An 18,434-nucleotide genomic window follows, 5' to 3' on the forward strand; every position below is an offset into this window, starting at 1 on the left:
AGTATGTGCTGCACTCTTTTTTTCCTTCGTCCAATTTTTGTCCCCATCGGGTTTTCCCAGCAAGGTTTTTAACGAGTTAGCAATGAAAATCATACTACGAAGGGAGCGTTATCGGCAAAGGAAAGAACTTTAGATATCAAGGCACGAAAACTCTCACATCGATGGGAAACAACTATGTGGATGGTTAAGTAATCTTTGGTACAATGACAAGCTTTGCCTTCCATCACTAAAAAAAGATTACTTAGTCGTTCATAAGATGTTTCCATTGATGAAGCAAGACTTCCAGTGTTCGAATCTGCATGCTTCACATTCAAACACTGGAGGGGGGAGGGAATACCCGATACGACACAAAGAGAAAAATCGGGGACTATTAGAACCAGGATCAATATTTCATAAGGATCGGAGACTGCATGATCAGCCCTGTAGAAATAAGCTGTACAAGTTAGCCACATGTATTGGCAGTTTTATTTACTTTAGCAAACGAATGATTATGTACTTTTAAAGATAGAAGGAGTAAAATAAAGTCCTTTTATTTTTATCTTATTTATTTGTCCAAATGATGAGCTAATTTTATCGTTTGAAAGTTAACTAAAACTTCATATGCTTGTGCTAGAATAAACATGAGACGTCCTCTTCAAGAGCACCATAAATATAATGACCCTCTCTTATGAAACCCTCATAGGAAAGGGTATATTCCGGAAGAGTTTTCGCGCAGAATCAAAAGCTATCAGATGAAAATATACCTGAAGCTTTAATTAGCTAAACACAAAAGGAATATTTTTGCACAACACTTAATCAAGAAATTCTTTAGTTATTTATCAGGTGCCAAATTCGGAGAAAGGTTTGGCAAAATTACAAAAAATGAAGAAGAAATTATACTTCATTTCCTCTAAAGCCTGAAAGGAGAGATGGATCCACATTTCCCTCGGTAGAGAAAGGCGGGTTCACTACCGGTTCAGGACCTTCATCTTCTTCAGTCTCCCTATCGATCCCCGAGCCCTGAGTACATGGAACCGGTACTCAAAAAGTCAGTTGCAGCAAGCCGAACAAGAAGATTTTGACGAGCAGATAACTCCAGTTCCCGGGCATGGGCAATACAATCGTCTATGTTGGCGATGCCCACTTTGGCCTCCTCCAAGGTCTTCCTCTTCATATGGTATATGGAATATGTCTTTTCAAAGATAAGGGAATCCTCTTAGCCTTGGAGTTTGGCTTGAAGTTGATCGATTTTGGCCTAGACCTCTTCTCTTTCAGATTTTATAGCATAAAGGTGGACGTCGAGCTCAACATTCGTAGTTGAGTGAAGCCGGTTCTGGTCCATGGACCGCTTAAGACTCTCTTCCATTCAGGCCCTCTTTTCTTCGACGACATTGGCCTCCTCGGTTTTAGAGCTTAAGTTTGCCTTTAAATTACTGATCTACTCTTTGAAGGTACACTCGTGCTAGGTAGTAGCAAGCACAGCGTTATGGAGTTCTCCCCATTCAGCCTTAGCCTCTTGAAGTTTTTTGTGTAATTGGGCAACTTCTTAGTTGTGGACCATTTTATCTTGTTCTCTCTACTGCAACCGAGCCTGAAGCTCGCCCATCTCAGTAGCCTTTGCCTCCAACACTAGGAGGTATGCAATAAGTTGGTTCCTTTCAGCCAAAAGTTGATCCCACTCGAAAGCAAGTCCTTACTTATCGAGGATCAACCTTTGCAGGCCTTCAGAAGCAAGAAAGTTGGCCTGTAAAAACAAAAAATATTAAACTTAGGATTTTCGTGGCATGTAAGTAGAAAAGAGGATACGAGGAAACTAGTACAGTACCTACGTCGCGCTATGGATGGCATTGTTTATCAAGCACTCTCTAGAAAGGGAGCGCATATTCTTCTAATATTTCTTCAAAGCCAACGACTTCAAATAATTTGTAAGTTCCATTGCCTTGGACAGAAGAGGTTGAATAATTGTGCCCCAAATTCCCGTGGTCGGGAGACCGAGGAGAAGAAACACCCCTTTTTTGTTCAGATAGTACATGGGAGATGTAGTTGTTACTGGTAGCGAAGGAGCAGCTGGTTTCATGGGCATGAACCCATCAGTGTGGAAGGTGAAGAAGTAGTAGTGGTAGAAGAAGTGTTGATTGTTATTATCTCAGTGGTCGGAGGTAGACGAGGCCCAGGGTCTAAACTCCTTAGAACAGAGGAAACAAAAAGGGCCGGGTAATGAGATTCAGCGTTCTCGATCAGGGCCATCTCACCCCAAAGGGCCTCAACATCATTTGATGTCAGGTTCTGGAGCTCTCCCAGCTGAGCATCCAGTTGAGGTGATGAAGTTATTATTCTCCTTTGAAGGGAATCCCCTTCATCACTGGATTCATCTTCATCAATAAGGACTATTGTGGTCGGCTCGGATGGTATTTTCTTTGCTTTCTTCTCCTGAGTCCCAGCCGGGGGGGGGGGTGTTTTCTCTTTAGTTTCTTGTCCTTGAGCTCGAGGATTATGAGAAAAGGCACCCTCACCGGAAGCAAATCTGTGAGCTCTACTTCGGGCAAGGGCACTTTGCAGCACCCTCCTCGCCTCCTCGACGTCAACTAAGGCATCGACCCAGGCAAAGTGACAAAGCCCCTGGGAAGTCCTATACCTGGCCAAAAATAGAGTTAGCAAATTGTTCATGAAGGTTTCTTATGTTAGAGCAAGGATAGAAGAAAGGGTATTTGACTTACCATGGTGCTTGGCCTTCCACCCGTATTTGGGGGCCATTTTCTTCCACCGACGGAATTCTGGTGTCGTGATTTTTAGAATTTTCTGAACCCATTGGTCTAGGCCTTGAACCCATGGTGTTTCCCATCGGGTAACTAAAACAAAAGAAACAAGAAAATTAGCAACAATCTTTTCATAGAGGAAGAAAGTGAATGATAAAAAACTTACAAAAGTGATTCCATGACTCAAGAAAAGATGGAGTTGTGGCCGGGATGATGTCCCTGGTAGCAATGACGATGAATTGTTCCATCCATTAACGATCATTGTCATCGTCTATGCTGGTGAGGTGAGGAGAGTGTGGTAACCATGCTTGCTAAAGTTTATTACTCCCTCATAAAATATTTTGGGAGAGTAAAGGTTCATTATGTGTGCAAGGGTTAGGGTTTCCCCGATCTCCAAGCATAGTTGATGAAGACAGGCTACTGTCTGCCATATAAAAGGTCCTACTTGTGCTAAGCAGACCTGATACTGGTGGCAAAACTCCAAAATATTTGGTAGATCCCTCACTCGACCCCAAGGTAAATGGACCCAAGGTAAAGATATACGTATAAAAATACGTAAACCCCTCCTTGGAGAAGGTAACCCGCTCTATCATATCTGGGGCAAGGATTTTAAGATTGGGGTAGTTGCAGTCCTCCATCACAACTGGGATGCTAGAAGGGTGAATGGAAGAGGGATACCTACTAATTGGCCATATCCGTGAAGACGCTGAAGGAGCCTTCTCTTGAAAATCGTTCGCAATATTGAGATGATGTGGTATGGTGGTGCTAACAGTGGGAGGATCAGAATCGACTTCAACCTCCTTATCCTTGTTTTCTTTGGTCCACCACCGGAGACAAGACCAGTGTTTCCCAAAAAAGTAGTGAAAGAAGCCACGGTAATAAAAGGTTAGTAAAATTTTTGCTGAGAAAGTTGAAGAAGATAGAAAGATTTCTAAGAAAATGTAGGGAAGAAGGAAGACATATGAAAATTTTAAAAGTAAAAAAGTAAAAATAATGAGTAGAAGGAAATTTATAGAAGACAAAAATCGTGGTCATAATTACCTCAAAAATCAGCGAAAATATTTGTTGAATCGTGGGGCAACATGTGTTTGAGGTATTAAATACGAGAAGACGTGTGTCCTTTCAAGCGTCAGAGAATGTTCAGGAACTTTTCCGCCAAGAAAGGAATCTTCACCAACTTCTCGGTGACACTAAGATATGTCACTGGAAAGTAGGGGGACTATCTGTATGGGGTAAAATTGGTTTATAACAGATGGTCGAATGGCAACATGACACGTGAAACTGAAGATAGGCAACAGACAAGTGAGGTAACAACCAATATCGGATACAACAAATGTAATCAGCACTGGGTAAATCCCGAACAGAGTGTAGCCAACAGGAGAAGCTCAAGCGTTTGCCATTGGATAGCATTCAATGAAGGAATATTTATTAACATTTGAGCAACCGTTGCAAAAAATATTTGCATTCATGACCTGTCGTTACATATTCATCAATGACTATTTTATTATCGTTTAAGTGGAGCTTGATTCTAGGATCTTGTTTCCCTAGGTAAAGATATAAATAGCTGGCTCTGCAGCCATTGCAGAGGGACGAGACTTTCTGCAACAAAAGCTTTATTTTGTTACTTTTGCTCTCAATTTAACAACTTTATTTGCACTTTATCGTTACTTTCACTTTTACTTTCGGAGACACTGCGTTCGAAGTTAGGCTTGTCATCCTTTTCAATTTCAATTGCTAGATTTAATATTAATATTATCGCTTTTTTATTTTTTGGATCAAATCAATCCACTTGTCTATTAACCACATAACAAATTCAATTGTACCATTTTACGGGTGAACAATGATAATATTCAACTTGTTTGGTTCTAATTTCTACGAAAATGGAAAGCAAGTGTCCTGAGTAGAGTCTCAAGTATTATTATGAAGTTAATCATCTGCATAATCGTGAAACTACATAGATCTGTTAGGTCAGCAGAGATGGATCTACAGTTACGACTTTGGTCCAAGCTCTATATTTACGTTAAAGTTAAAAATTCATTTAACATGTATAAATAATTTATCATCAAATCCAATAAGCTATTCCTGTACTAGAATCTAAAATCTATAATCTTAAAATCCTAAATCTACTTCTTAGACCGTGCTTAATATATATATCCGCATGGACTTCTATTGCTTTTAACTATGATAAATTGATATATTTTGGTGTAAATACCGAACGTGGATTAAATATTTACCATTGTAAACCTTGGTTCTCTTATTTTTCAAATTCTCATTTTTCAGTCCATTAATTAGCTTCCTTTATATACCTTCACATCTATGATGGAGACAATAGAAGTAAGTTGACGAATCTTTTGCCAGTAAAAGTTTTACATATTCTAGTCCTGCATTCTTTATATCGAAGTCCTTTGTTTGCTTTGAACGGAGGGCCAACCTCTCATTTTGACTTTAGTATATCCCAAGAATAGAGTTCCTATATAGTAGGCTTTCATTATAGTTTATGCGTATACAAACTTAGCGACAGTCCCGTATAGTGGTGGCAAAATGCATTAAAATACAGTTATTCATTCATATTATCCGTTAAAAATGGGTTAGATAATTAATATTTTAAAAACGTGTCAAATATGGATAAGATTCATATTATCCACTTAAAAAATAGATAACCAATGAGTTTAACTTTTACATTTGCTAAGACTCAAATTGGGTATTTCTCAAGTTTGGGAGACTAATAATTCTTCCGGAAGTGATTAAATTCAAGAAGTCATGGATAGTATAGATATCCATATTACCCGTCGGTTAACACATTTTCTATCCGTATTAACTATAGGTCGGATCGAATATTTTATCTGTTTTTATATTATCCATTTTCGACTCGCTCAAATCCGACTCGACTCGCCCGCTTGCCACCCCTAGTCCTATATATGTGTCTCATTTTCTGCATGTCAACTACGGTGGAGGAGCTACAATATAGCTATAGATTCAGACGAATTCAGTAACTTATGCTTAGATTTTATATTTGTATAAGGAAATTTATTTTAAAAATATAAACAATTAATAACGACCCAATAATTAAAAAGAATTATGCGTCCTACGATAAGTTCAGAACCCATAAACTTTAAATCCAAACTCTGTCTCTTATAACTTAATGTCCAAAGTAAGAAGAAAAAAGAACAAGAAATACCCTTTATTCCTCTTCCACCAAATTCAAGGAGAGGGTAAAAAAGCGTTCTAGAGTAACCCATTGACCTCTCACTATCCCCTCTATGGCAAATTATTAAAGGTTTGTGGTCACAATATTTACCTTTATGAAAGTGGTGGATGGATTAGGTATCAAAAGTGGATGGATTAGGTATCAAAATATGATTGGATGCTATCATTTTCTCTTTCATTGTTAAAATTAGGGTTCAACTACAAAAACCTCTTTCGGCATCATCTCAATTTGCGTGCGCAGTCCGGGCGCGTAGCCGGGAAGCTATTATGTAAAAATCTATGAAAATATTAAAATTTTGACTTAAAATGCATTTAAGTTGACTTCGGTCAACATTTTGGGTAAATGGACCCGGACCCGTAATTTTGGGTAAATGGACCCGGACCCGTATGCCCGAAATCGAATTTCGAGGTCCCAAGCCCGAGAAATAAATTTTTAAAGAAACTTATTTTCTGAAAATTTCTATGAGTTTTGGAAATTAAATGCATTTAGAATTTGATGGTATCGGGCATGTATTCTGGTTCCGGGGCTCGGTACAAGTCTTATATGTGAAATAAGATATGTCTATGAAATTTGATAAGAAACGGGTGTCATTTAACGTGATTCGGACCTTAAATGCAAAAAATTGATGTTTTAAGAAGTTTTGAAATATTTCATTGATTTTGGGGTTTAATTCATTGTCTAATGGGTTATTTTGGCGATTTGATCGCATGGATAAGTTCATATGGTGCTTTTGAGTTAGTACATATGTTTGGTTTGGAGCCCTGAGGGCTCGGGTGAGTTTCACATGTGTTTCAGAAGGTTTTGAACTCATAAAAAGTTGCAGGTTTTTCAGTTTCTGGTGTTATGGTATTTTCCTCTTCGCGTTCGCGGAAGGACCCTCGTGAATGCGATGAGTTATTCAGGCTGTAGGAAATTTCCTTTTACGCGAACGCAAGACCCATGTTGCGAACGCGAAGCTTTGAGGGGTCTTCCCTTCGCGAATGTGGGCCTGGTATCGCGAACACGAAGGCTTATGAGCCTGGGTAGGGGGGTATTATACCCTACACAAACGCGACCACTTGGATGCGAACACGAAGGCTCGAGGAGTTATTGCTCCATGTACGTGAGACCATTTTCGCGAACGCGAAGGCCACTCAGGCTTAATTCATCGTGAACGCGATAAGCCTATCGCGAACGCATAGACCAAAATCCGCCCAGTGATTTTAAGCTCAAAAATAGAATGTATTACGGGAGTTTCACCATTTTTCATAAACTTCTTCTTCTCCACACCTCTTGGGCGATTTTTGAAGAGGAACTTCACCATAGCTTCATAGGTATGTAATATTAAGCTCATTTTCTTCCATTTTTATCAACACCCACTAGATTTCTAGGCCTAAAATATGAGATTAAGGGTAGAAAATAAGGGTTTTGGGTAGAGTTAGGGCTTTTTGATTATTTGGGAATTAGACCACATTTTGGGGTCGGATTTCAAAATAAATTATATATTCGGGCTCGTGGGTGAATGAGTGATCGGCTTTTGGTCCGCATCTCGTGTTTTGACCAAGCGGGGCGGGGGTCAGTTTTTGACTTTTTGGGAAGGATGATGGGAAAGCGATAATTAAGCATTGGAATTGGATTGTTTAGTGTTTATTGATGTTATTAAGTCGATTATGTCTAGATACGATTGATTTAGAGCCAAATTCAAAAGGGAAAGTGGTGTTTGAGGCTTGAGTTGGCCATGGAAGTTCGAGAAAAGTGTTCGGCCTAACCTTAGCTTGAGGGATTAGGAGTTGTGTCCTATTTGCTATTTGCTTCTTGTTGAGTACTACATATAGCCATGGTGACGAGTATCTATACGTTGGTATCGAGCATGACCGTGAGTCTTAAATTTCAATTTATTGTGTTCTTAAATAATTCTAGAGATGCTTTAATTGATGATTCTCGGTATTGAGCAAGGACTAAAATTGTCCCCGTGGAAACTACTTTTGATTGAGTATTGGTGTTAGCTGAGATGGTTAGAATGTTGGAATAAGATTGGTTATAGTTGTATCTCCCTTGCGGGGACATATTTACTTTTACTGTCGATTCCCTTACCGGGGTAGTGTAGTTCTTTGTTGATCCCTTGCCGGGACTCTTGGTATGATTGCTGTTAAATGTACATATATGTGGATCGGGTTGCCCTCCGCAACAATGATATAAATGGATCGGGTTGCACGCCGCAACAATGATATAAATGGATCGGGTTGCACGCCGCAACAATGTTATATTGGATCTGGTTGCACGCCGTAACAATAATACAATTGGATCTGGTTGCACACTACAACAGTGTTAAATGATAGGGATCGGGTTGCACACCGCAATAGTGTTATTATTGTTTTGTTGTAGATCTTGAATTGTTGTCTTATATTTCTTTAAATTTTCTGTTGGATTTGATATTTCCCCCGCAGCATGCACCCCCTCCCATCTTTAATTGTTTATTCCTATTCTATTTTCCGTTGTATATTACATAACTACACAGGTTTATCTGGGGTTTGGTCCTAGCCTCGTCACTACTACCAGCACATGGGTTCAGTTGTGCTGATGCTACACTCTGCACTATGTGCAGATCCCGAAGTAGCTCTTGGACCATAGCATACGGGTGGTTGCTTTCAGTTCAGCTAGAGATCCTTAGGTAGTTTTGCAGGTGTCTGCAGGCCCGGCGTTCTCTTCTATTTCATTATGTGTTCTGTTTTCACGTATATTCAAAATAGCTTGTAGTTCCTTTTCAGACTCTTGTATGTAGTACTCATAGACAGTCCGTGATATTGTGACTCCAGATTCCGGGTAGAGGCGTATATTGGCATTGTAGTACTGGATTTGGTTATTTTTATCTGTTTAAGTCTTCCGCTTGTTCTATTTATCGTTCATATTCAATGTTGATTACTTATTAATCTAAATTGGTAAAAAGGACTAAAAGTTGAAAGAGTTAGTGATTCTTTATTGCGTGGCTTGCCTAGCTCCCACGAGTAGGCTCCATTACTACTCCCGAGGATGGGAATTCCGGGTCGTGAAAAGTTAGTATCAAAGCTCTATGTTACATAGGTCTCACAATTCATGGACAAACTTAGTAGAGTCTGAGGGATCGGTACAGAGATGTCTGTATTTATCCCAGAGGCTAAAGAGTTTGGAAGAACTTCACATTTATTCTTTCTTGTCGTACGGTTTGGTTTCTCAATGCTAATTGAATTTTTACTCTATTCTTTCGCAGATGGAAAGAACACGTGCTTCCTCATTCACCGATCAGCAGCCCGAGCCCCCAGCATCAGCTCCTACAAGGGGCAGAGGGCGAGGCTGAGGCCGTGCTAAAGGCCGAGGCAGGGGCAGAGCTCAGCCCAGAGCAGCAGCACTAGCAGCGGAGCCTCAGGTCAACATTGATGATGAGGCTCCGACCCAGACAATTCCAGTGGGCCCAGCTCAAGTCCCAGAGGGGTTTATTTCTATCCTAGTGCTCCAGAATGCTTTGGTCCGTCTAGTGGTCCTTATGGAGAGTGTCACCCGGGCAGGCCCAGCCGTCTCTCAGCCTGGAGGAGGAGCCCAGACTCCTACTCGCACTCCGGAGCAGATGGCTCCCCAGTTTCAAACTCCAGCAGCTCAGCCAGTTGGAGCAGTTTAGTCGGGTGTGGTAGCTCAGACGCCATGTATGTCGATGCTTTGTGGATATTGGACAGGTTCACCAAGCTCGTCACTACTACTTTCAGCGGTGCATCTTCCAAGGATCCTCAAGATTATATAGACAGTTGTCATGAGATTCTTAGGAACATGGGGATAGTTGAGATTAATGGGGTCAATTTTGCTACTTTTCACTTATTTGGATCCACCAAGACTTGGTGGAGAGATTATTGCTTGGCCAGACTTGGTAGAGATATTATCTAGATAGTTGCTTGGCCAAATTCACAGTCACTTGGCTCAAAATATCTAGGAATTTCTTATACTTAGCATCATCTTTTTGCTTCTGCAGTATTTGTGGAAACGGAGGTGGTGGCCTAGTCTCAATTACTGGCTCGAGCCCTTTATCATCTTTCTCATTCTCCTCAACTGGCTTGGGAACTAATTCTCCCTCAGGATGAGTTGTATTCTTGTTTTTCTTTGGAACTTCTTCTAATGCTCTTCCATTTCTCAAGGTAACCACATTGACTTGAGCTTTATGATTGGGCTCCGTATCACTAGGAAGAGCCCCTACTGGTATGGTATTTTGGGCTCTGGCAAGTTGGCCCACGTGGTGCTCTAAATTTCTTAGTGTTGCGGCTTGAGCCTACTGATCAGCCATTATTTTCTGATTGAAAATTTGTTGATCTGCTATTAATTGTTGATTGAAAGTTTGTTGATCTGCTATTAATTTCTCATTGAGGGCTTGCTGGTCGGCCATCAATTTCTTCATCATCTCATCAAGACTAGCTTGTTATTCAGCTTGAGGTGGTCTGGATTGTTGTTTAGGTGCTTAAGGCCGGTATTGATTCTGATTGCCTTGATTTCCACCCCAAGAGAAGTTTGGGTGATCCTTTAGTTAGGATTGTAGGTGTCCCCATACTGATTTGTTTGGCCTCAATTTTAATTACCCACAAAATATACAGACTCTGGATTTGCTGGGCATAGATTGCTCATGTGACACTCTCCACATACTTCACAATATATTTGAACTTGTTGCACTAGCTGGGCTTGTTGCTTGTTAATGATCATGGTCATCTGATTGACTTGGTTGGTCAGCATAGAGACCTGTGCTGACAATGCTGAGACAACATCTAATTCAAGAACCCATGGTGATTTTTGTACCATGTTCCTACCCATCTATCCTTGCCAACCCGGATTGCTTTTGGAGAATATGTTCAATAATGCATAAATTTCATCAAAGCTTTTCTCCAATACTTGACCTACAGCTGCAGCACCTGCTACAATTTTTGTTTGGGGATGGAGCCCTTCTGTGAAAGTGTGAACTAACACTTTATTCATCTGATTGTGATGAGGACAACCTATGAGTAGCCCCTTGAACCTTTCCCAAGCTGAGTATAAAGATTCTCCTGCTTTCTGTTTGAAGGAAACTATCTCACTTCTGATCTTTTCAGTTTTGCCTGAAGGGAAGAACTTTGATCACAACTTTCTTGCCAAATCATTCCATGATGTAATGGAATTAGCTGGTTCTGCCTTTAGCCATCGCTTAGCTTCGCCCAACAGAGAGAATGGAAAAGTGTGAGCCTCACATAATCTGGAGTGACCCCGTTAGTGATGTAAGTATCACTAATCTCCAAGAGGTTCATAATATGTTGTTGTGGATCCTCGTGTTGAAGACCCATAAACTGCCCATTTGCATGAAGTAGCTGGATCAAGCTCTGTTTCAACACGAACTGCCCAGTGATTCTGGGCTTCACTATGCTGGAGGTAACATTAGAAATACTGGGCATTGCTACCTCCTGAACAACCATATGTTGCTCCTCTGCCATGTTCATAGGAAATTGGATGAGTGTTTGAATATTGTTTATATCCTTTTCTTCCCTCAACCTCCTGTGAAATGTTTTTCTCAAGTTCGGGGTCAAAGTCATTGAGTTTGTCCTGGCTTCCGACCCTACGCATTCAATCAAAGTTTCTGAGATTAGAGCAATAATCGAGTAACGTTAGACTCGACAAAATAAACAATTAAAGCAAAAACTAGAAAGTAGTTTATATTCAAGCTCTTGGCAGCGGCGCCAAAAACTTGCTGCTCCCAAACGCACACGCAAGTATACGTGGTCGACAAGTAATATAATGATAAGTTGAGTGTCGAACCCACAAAGACTTGTATAAACTACTCACTAAATCACTAAAATTATTATTCAATCTAGCTAAAATCAAAGTCCAATAATATGATTATATTATACTACGATTCTAAATAATAACTAAATTATCAAGTAACAAGTTGATTGTTGTGTATTCAGTAGAGACAAGTATTACAGGGTTGTGATTGATTCACCATTCGTATTGTGTTCTAATTAACTCTCCCTTTCATATAATTCACTCATGGTTGCTAATTAATCGATAAATGCTCTCATAGCCTTCTCCCGAAGTACTACTCACCTATTCTCAATAGATTAACGCCTATATTCCTATGAAATCAATCTATTAAGAACGCATTAAGATTATGATATTTAATTAAGCACGATGACTAGGTATATTCCTATCCTAACCATAAATTCGCTCCCCCTTAAGGGTTAAGATCATGCTCTCTTCAATTCTTCTCTAATCTAAACACGACTTTCCCAAGCATAGCATAGATAGTAAATAGAAATAAAATCTAACTGCTAGCTAGATAATTAAGCAATTAAACACATAATTGAAGAAACAACCATATATTGATGAATTATAATCAAGGTCAAGCTAATATCAAACAACAATATTGCTAAATCACAACCCCATAACAATGGGTGTTTAGCCACTCATGATGTAATCAAACAATTGTATAAGTGTTGAATCAATTGGAAATACTAGAAAAATATGAAGAAAACTGAGAATTTTCCGCTTCCTCACGATCCCGTGTGTATCCTTCCTCCTAAAGTGTGTCTCTCCCATCAAAAATAAGTTTAGTCTTGCTTTTATACGTGTTGAGTAGATCTAGGGCTGAGATAACCTTGTCCCGGGCAAAATTGGAGAAAATTCACGTCACTGGCGCCCTGGCTAGCGCAAGGCGCCCTCCAGGCGCTCCAATATTTTTAGCTACTATTTTTGGCACCATAAGTAGGGTGGCGACCAAATTCGCAAGTTTCCCGATTTCGTTCGTTTTGGCTCAAATCTTGCGCGCTTTGGCCCCCAATTGCTCCCAAATCATTCCTACACATAAAAACACTTCAAATTAATATAAATCATAGCATTTAACATTCCAAATTCACGAAACAAAAGTAAAATATGAGGCGATATACATAGAAATATATATGCTTTAAGCTAAACATCAATGACATAACGGAGCTGTTCCAACTCTCGGAATTGCATTCCGACCCAGATATCAGAAAAATCAACTATGGGTCAAATTTTTCAATTTTCCAACTTTCACCGAAAAACCTCAAATTACCCTACGGGCCTCCAAATCCGAATCCAGAGGCATGCCTAAGTCCCAAATCACCGTACAAAGCTGTTGAAATCATCCAAAATCCATTCCAGGGCCGTTTACACAAAAGTCAAATTCCAGTCAAATCCTCGCCGCTTAAGCTTCCAAAACTAGCTTCCTTCTTCCAATTTGACTCTGACTTATCCGATAACTGAATTCAACCATGAACGTAAGTCGGTACACATAATATGAATTTGTTCAAGACCTTATGCCGCCAAACAGAACTTAAATTCTCAAAATGATCGGCCAGATCGTCACATTAATGTTATGTGATTATTGGCCCGAATGGGAGAATGTTAGATTTTTTCTAATTATTTATGTGACCCAATAAACATAAGCCCATAATTAGTATTTAATGAATGACAAATCATGTTTGTTGGATCGGTTACTTGATGGATATACCCGATAAAGTTAATTACTATATAAATTGGTCATTTCTCCACCCATTAAAGTTACCATATTTTATTCTTCTTTTCCATTACTAAAGTAGGTAGAAACAAAAACTAGGGCAAGACGCGAAAAACCAATTTCAATAAACGCTTCCTCTTTGTGATAATGGCTTCTGCTTCAGGTATGTCTTCTGTAACGATTTTATGTAGGATATCATGTTTAAAATCCTAGTATACGCTAAAGTTTATGTTTTAATATGGTATCCGAGCCTGAATATTTGAACCATTTCACTTTGTGGGAAAGTGAAGAAAATCAATTTTGGAAAGTCATTGTTGCTCGCAAGTCCTATGTGATGACCAAGATGTCATCACTTGTGTTTAAAATGAATTCTGCGTTCCGAGGCCTTAAATAAAAAAGATATTTTAGCATCACCTCAATTTGCATGCGTAGTCCGGGCACATAGCCTGAAAGCTTATATGTGAAAATCTGTGAAAAATGATCAACTTTGACTATAAAATGAATAAATTTGACTTCGGTCAACGTTTTGGGTAAATGGACCCGGACACGTGATTTGACGGTCCCATAGGGTCGTAGAAAACTATGGAACTTAGGCGTATGCCCGAAATCGAATTCCGAGGTCCCAAGCCCGAGAAATGAATTTTTAAAGAAAATTATTTTCTGAAATTGTTTAAAGGATTTTGGAAAGGAATTTTGATTAGAACATGTTGGTAGAGGGCCCATATTTTAATTCCAGTTTTCGGTACAGGTCTTATATGTGATTTAAGATAATTCTATAAAGTTTGGTAAGCAACGGAATTCATTTGACGTAATTCATACCTTAAATGCAAAATTTGGTGGTTAAAGAAGTTTTGAGAAATTTCATTGATTTTGAGGTTTAATTCGATGTTCATGATGTTATTTTGGTGATCTGATTACACGAATAAGTCCGTAGGATGTTTTTGAGGTTGTGTGTATATTTGGCGTGGAGCCCCGAGGGTTCGGGTGAGTTTTGGATAGCCCATAAGACACATTTTGTACTTAGAATGCGAGACCTCCATCGGAAATGCGAAAATAGGACCTAAGCAAGCCTGATCGGAAATGCGACCACTTGGCTCGCAAATGCGGAAGGCCAGTCGCAAATGCGACATTTTTTATCGCAAACACGAAACTCTAATTTTCCTGAATTTGCGAACCCTGCTTCGTATTCCCCCAACCTAGTAGAGGTCGGGGTTCGCAATTGCGAACCCCTGTTTGTAATTCCCACATCTGAGACCTGCAACTTTTATACTTAGACAAATTTTAACCTATTTTTATATCCTCTGAAACATAAACACACTAGGGCGATTTTTCAAAGGCTTCTTCTTCTCCAAATCAATTGTAAGTTATTTTAACTAGTTTTCTTCAATCATTAACATCTTTTAACATGATTTCAACTTAAAATCAATTATTTTCATGGGGGAAATTGAGTGTTTTGGGTAGAACCTAGGTTTTTCAAAAAATTGGCGATTTGGACCTTTATTTGAGTCAGATTTAAATACAAATCATTTATTTGGGTTCGTGGGGGAATGGGCAATCGGGTTTTGGTTCGAACCTCGAGTTTTGACCATGTAGGCCTGGGGGAGATTTTTGACTTTTTGGGTAAAACTTTGGAAAACTCATTTTCATGCATTGGGGTTGATTCGTTTAGCATTTATTGATGTAATTAAGTAACTTGTGGCTAGATTCAAGCGAATTGGTGGTGGAATCAAGGGGTAAAGTTGTAATTGAAATGTGTATTGTGTTCGTGGCATTGAGGTAAGTGTTTAGTCTAACCTTAGCTTGAGGTATTAGGAGTTGTGTCCTATTTGTTACTTGTTTCTTGTTGAGTACGACGTATAGGCATGATGACGGGTATCTATACGTTGGTGTCAAGCATGATCGTGAGTCTTATATTGTGATTTTCATGACTTTGTCGTATTATTCATGCCTTGGTGAAGAGTTCTATTTGTTGTGGAAAGTTGTGGAACGAATTGTGACATATGAACATTGAGGAGCGTTGGCTCAAGTTGTATAACGAATTGCGAAAGTATAAGCGATAATTGAACATCTAGAGCATTGGCTCGAGTTGTGAAGTGAATTCTGAAGTAAAAGTGAGAAAGAGAAGAGATCATTATGTTGCCCCCCTTTGCCGGGCTATTGTTGCTTTATTTGTTATTTTACTTGCCAGGATGTTGATGTTATTGATGTTGTTCCCTTGTTGGGACTTGATTATTGAGTTGTTGTTCCCTTGCATTGTGTTCTTAATTGATATTATGGATTCTTAGGTTGATGATTCTATGTGTTGGGAAAGGATTATGGTTATTCTCGGGAAATAGGTTTGGTTATAGCTGAGGTAGTTAGATGTTGGAATAAGTTTGGTTATAGCTGAGGTAATTAGATGTTGGAACAAATTTGGTTATAGATGAGGTAGTTAGATGTTGGGATAAGTTTGGTTATAGCTGAGGTAGTTTGATATTGGAACAAGTTTGGTTATAGTTGTTTCTCCCTTGTCGGGATGTAATTACTTATGTTGTCAAATCCCTTGCCGGAATACTGTAGACCTTATTGATCCCCTGGTCGGGAATCTTGTTATGATTGTTGTTAATATTATATGTGGATCGGATTGCACACCGCAACAATATTATATATGGATCGGGTTGCACACCGCAACAATATTATATGTGGATCGGGTTGCACTCCGCAACAATATTATATGGATCAGGTTGCATTCCGCAATAATATTATATGTGGATCGGGTTGCATGCCGCAACAATGATATATGTGGATTGGGTTGCACGCCGAAACAATGATAAATGATATGGATCGGTTTGCACGCAACAACAATGTTATTATATATTGGGATCAGGTTGCGCGCCGCAACAATTATTGATACAAGTGTGTTTAGTTTGGATACTAGTTTCTTTTGTTTTGCTGTGAATTCTAAGTTGCCCTTAGGCGATTACTCTAAATTTACTATTAATACTAGTATACCCCCGCAACATGTTTCCCTCTCCCGTCTTTACTTGCTTATTCCTGCTTTACTTTCTGCTGTATATTGTATAACTACCCAGGTTTATTTGGTAGTCTGGTCCTAGCCTCGTCACTACTTCGCCGAGGTTAGGCTAGGCACTTGCCAACACATGGGGTCGGTTGTGCTGATACTACACTCTGCACTCTTTTGTGCAGACCCCAGTGTTGTAAACTTCGGACCGTAGTGAGATTGTTGATTCTTGTTCATTTGGTGACCCGAGGTAGACCTGTAGGCGTCCGTAGGCCTTGGCATCTCCTTCCATCTACTTTTCCTATTTCTTACATGTATTTCTAGAGGCAGTGTTGTATTTATTTCTTTCAGACCTTTATATGTAATATTCTTAGACCGTCTGTGAAACTGTGACACCAGTTCTGGGTAGTCGAGACTCAAACAATTGTATTAGGTATTCATGTTCAGATAGCTTATTATTTTTCTTCCGCTTATGTTAAATTCCGCTGTTTAAATGTTATTTCTTCGTAATTGTTAAAGAATATAAAATGGGTAAATAGGTAAACTGTTCAAATAATTGTCTTTCCTAGATCACATTAGTAGGCATCATCACGACTCTCGAGGGTTGGAAATCTGGGTCGTGACAAGTTGGTATCAGAGCTCTAGGTTACATGGGTCTCACAGTTCACAAACAAGCTTAGTAGAGTGTGAGGGATCGGTACAAAAACATCTGTATTTAACTCCCAAAGGCTACAAAGTCAGGGAAAACTTCATATTCATTCTTTCTTGTCATGCGATTTTGTTCTCTCAATGCTAAATTGAAACCCCTACTCTTGTCCTCTCACGAATGGCGAGGTCACATACCGTTTCTTCAGCCGAACAACAGCACAGATCGGTGATAGATCAGCTACATCTTCGGAGGCTTTGTGGAGCTTGGATAGGTTTCACTAAGCTCTTCACTACTACTTTCAACGGTGCATCTTCTGAGGATCCCCAGGATTTATAGACAACTGTCACGAGGTTCTTAGGAACATGGAGATAGTTGAGACCAATGGGGTCGATTTTGCTACTTTTTGCTTGTCTGGATCCGCCAAGACTTGGTGGAGAGATTACTGTTTGGCTAGACCAGCCAGATCACCAACTTTGACTTGGGAGCAGTTTACTCAGCTATTTCTGGAGGAGTTTTTTCCCATCACTTAGAGAGAGGCCTATCGGAAGCAGTTTGAGCGTCTCCAGCAGGGTTCTATGACTGTTACTCAGTACGAGATCAGATTCATCGACTTGACTCGTCATGCTCTTATCATACTTCCCACTGATAGAGAGAGTGAGGAGGTTCATTGAGGGACTCATCCAGACCGCTCAGTTAGCTAGAGGCGGAGGTAGTGGTATTAGAGGTGGAGGTAGAGATGCTAGAGGTGGAGGTAGAGGTATTATAGGTGGAGGTACAAGTACTGTTCTGGTTTGTAATAGAGGAGCTTTGGTTTATTTTGCGCCGCATCTGGTCATGCCTAGTGGTTCTTTGGGTGCTCCTGTATATGTGTATACATCGGTGGGTGATTTTGTTGTGGTAGATTGTGTCCATCGTTCATGTATAGTTGTGATTGTGGGTCTTAAGACTCGTGTAGATTTGCTTCTACTAGACATGGTTGATTTTGATATTATATTGGGGATGGACTGATTATCACCTTACCACGGTATCTTGGACTGTCATGCCAAGACTGTGACCTTAGGCTTGCCGGGTTTACCCCATTTAGAGTGTAGAGGGACTCCTGGTCATTCTACCAGTAGTGTTATCTCTTATGTGAAGGCTCGGTGTATGGTCGAGAAGGGTGTTTGGCCTATTTGGCATATGTTCGTGATTCTAGTGCTGAGGTTCCTTCTGTTGATTCTGTGCCTGTTGTTCGTGAGTGTCCTAAGGTTTTCCCTTCAGACTTGCCGGGAATGCCATCCGACAGGGATATTGACTTTTGCATTGATTTGGTTCCACGTACTCAGCCCATTTCTATCCCGCCGTAT

At 39.9% G+C, this 18,434-nt stretch overlaps 1 non-coding gene across 1 annotated transcript; it reads left to right on the plus strand.

The window, feature by feature from the left end:
* Positions 1-10,911: 10,911 nt before the first annotated feature.
* Positions 10,912-11,016, plus strand: LOC142176819 (small nucleolar RNA R71). Its single transcript, XR_012705627.1, has one exon. It is a non-coding gene; the product is annotated as a small nucleolar RNA R71 (small nucleolar RNA).
* The last annotated feature ends 7,418 nt before the right edge of the window (positions 11,017-18,434 follow it).

The sequence above is a fragment of the Nicotiana tabacum genome, chromosome 22, assembly GCF_000715075.1.
Source record: "Nicotiana tabacum cultivar K326 chromosome 22, ASM71507v2, whole genome shotgun sequence".
In the NCBI taxonomy this organism is placed as follows: Eukaryota; Viridiplantae; Streptophyta; class Magnoliopsida; order Solanales; family Solanaceae; genus Nicotiana; species Nicotiana tabacum.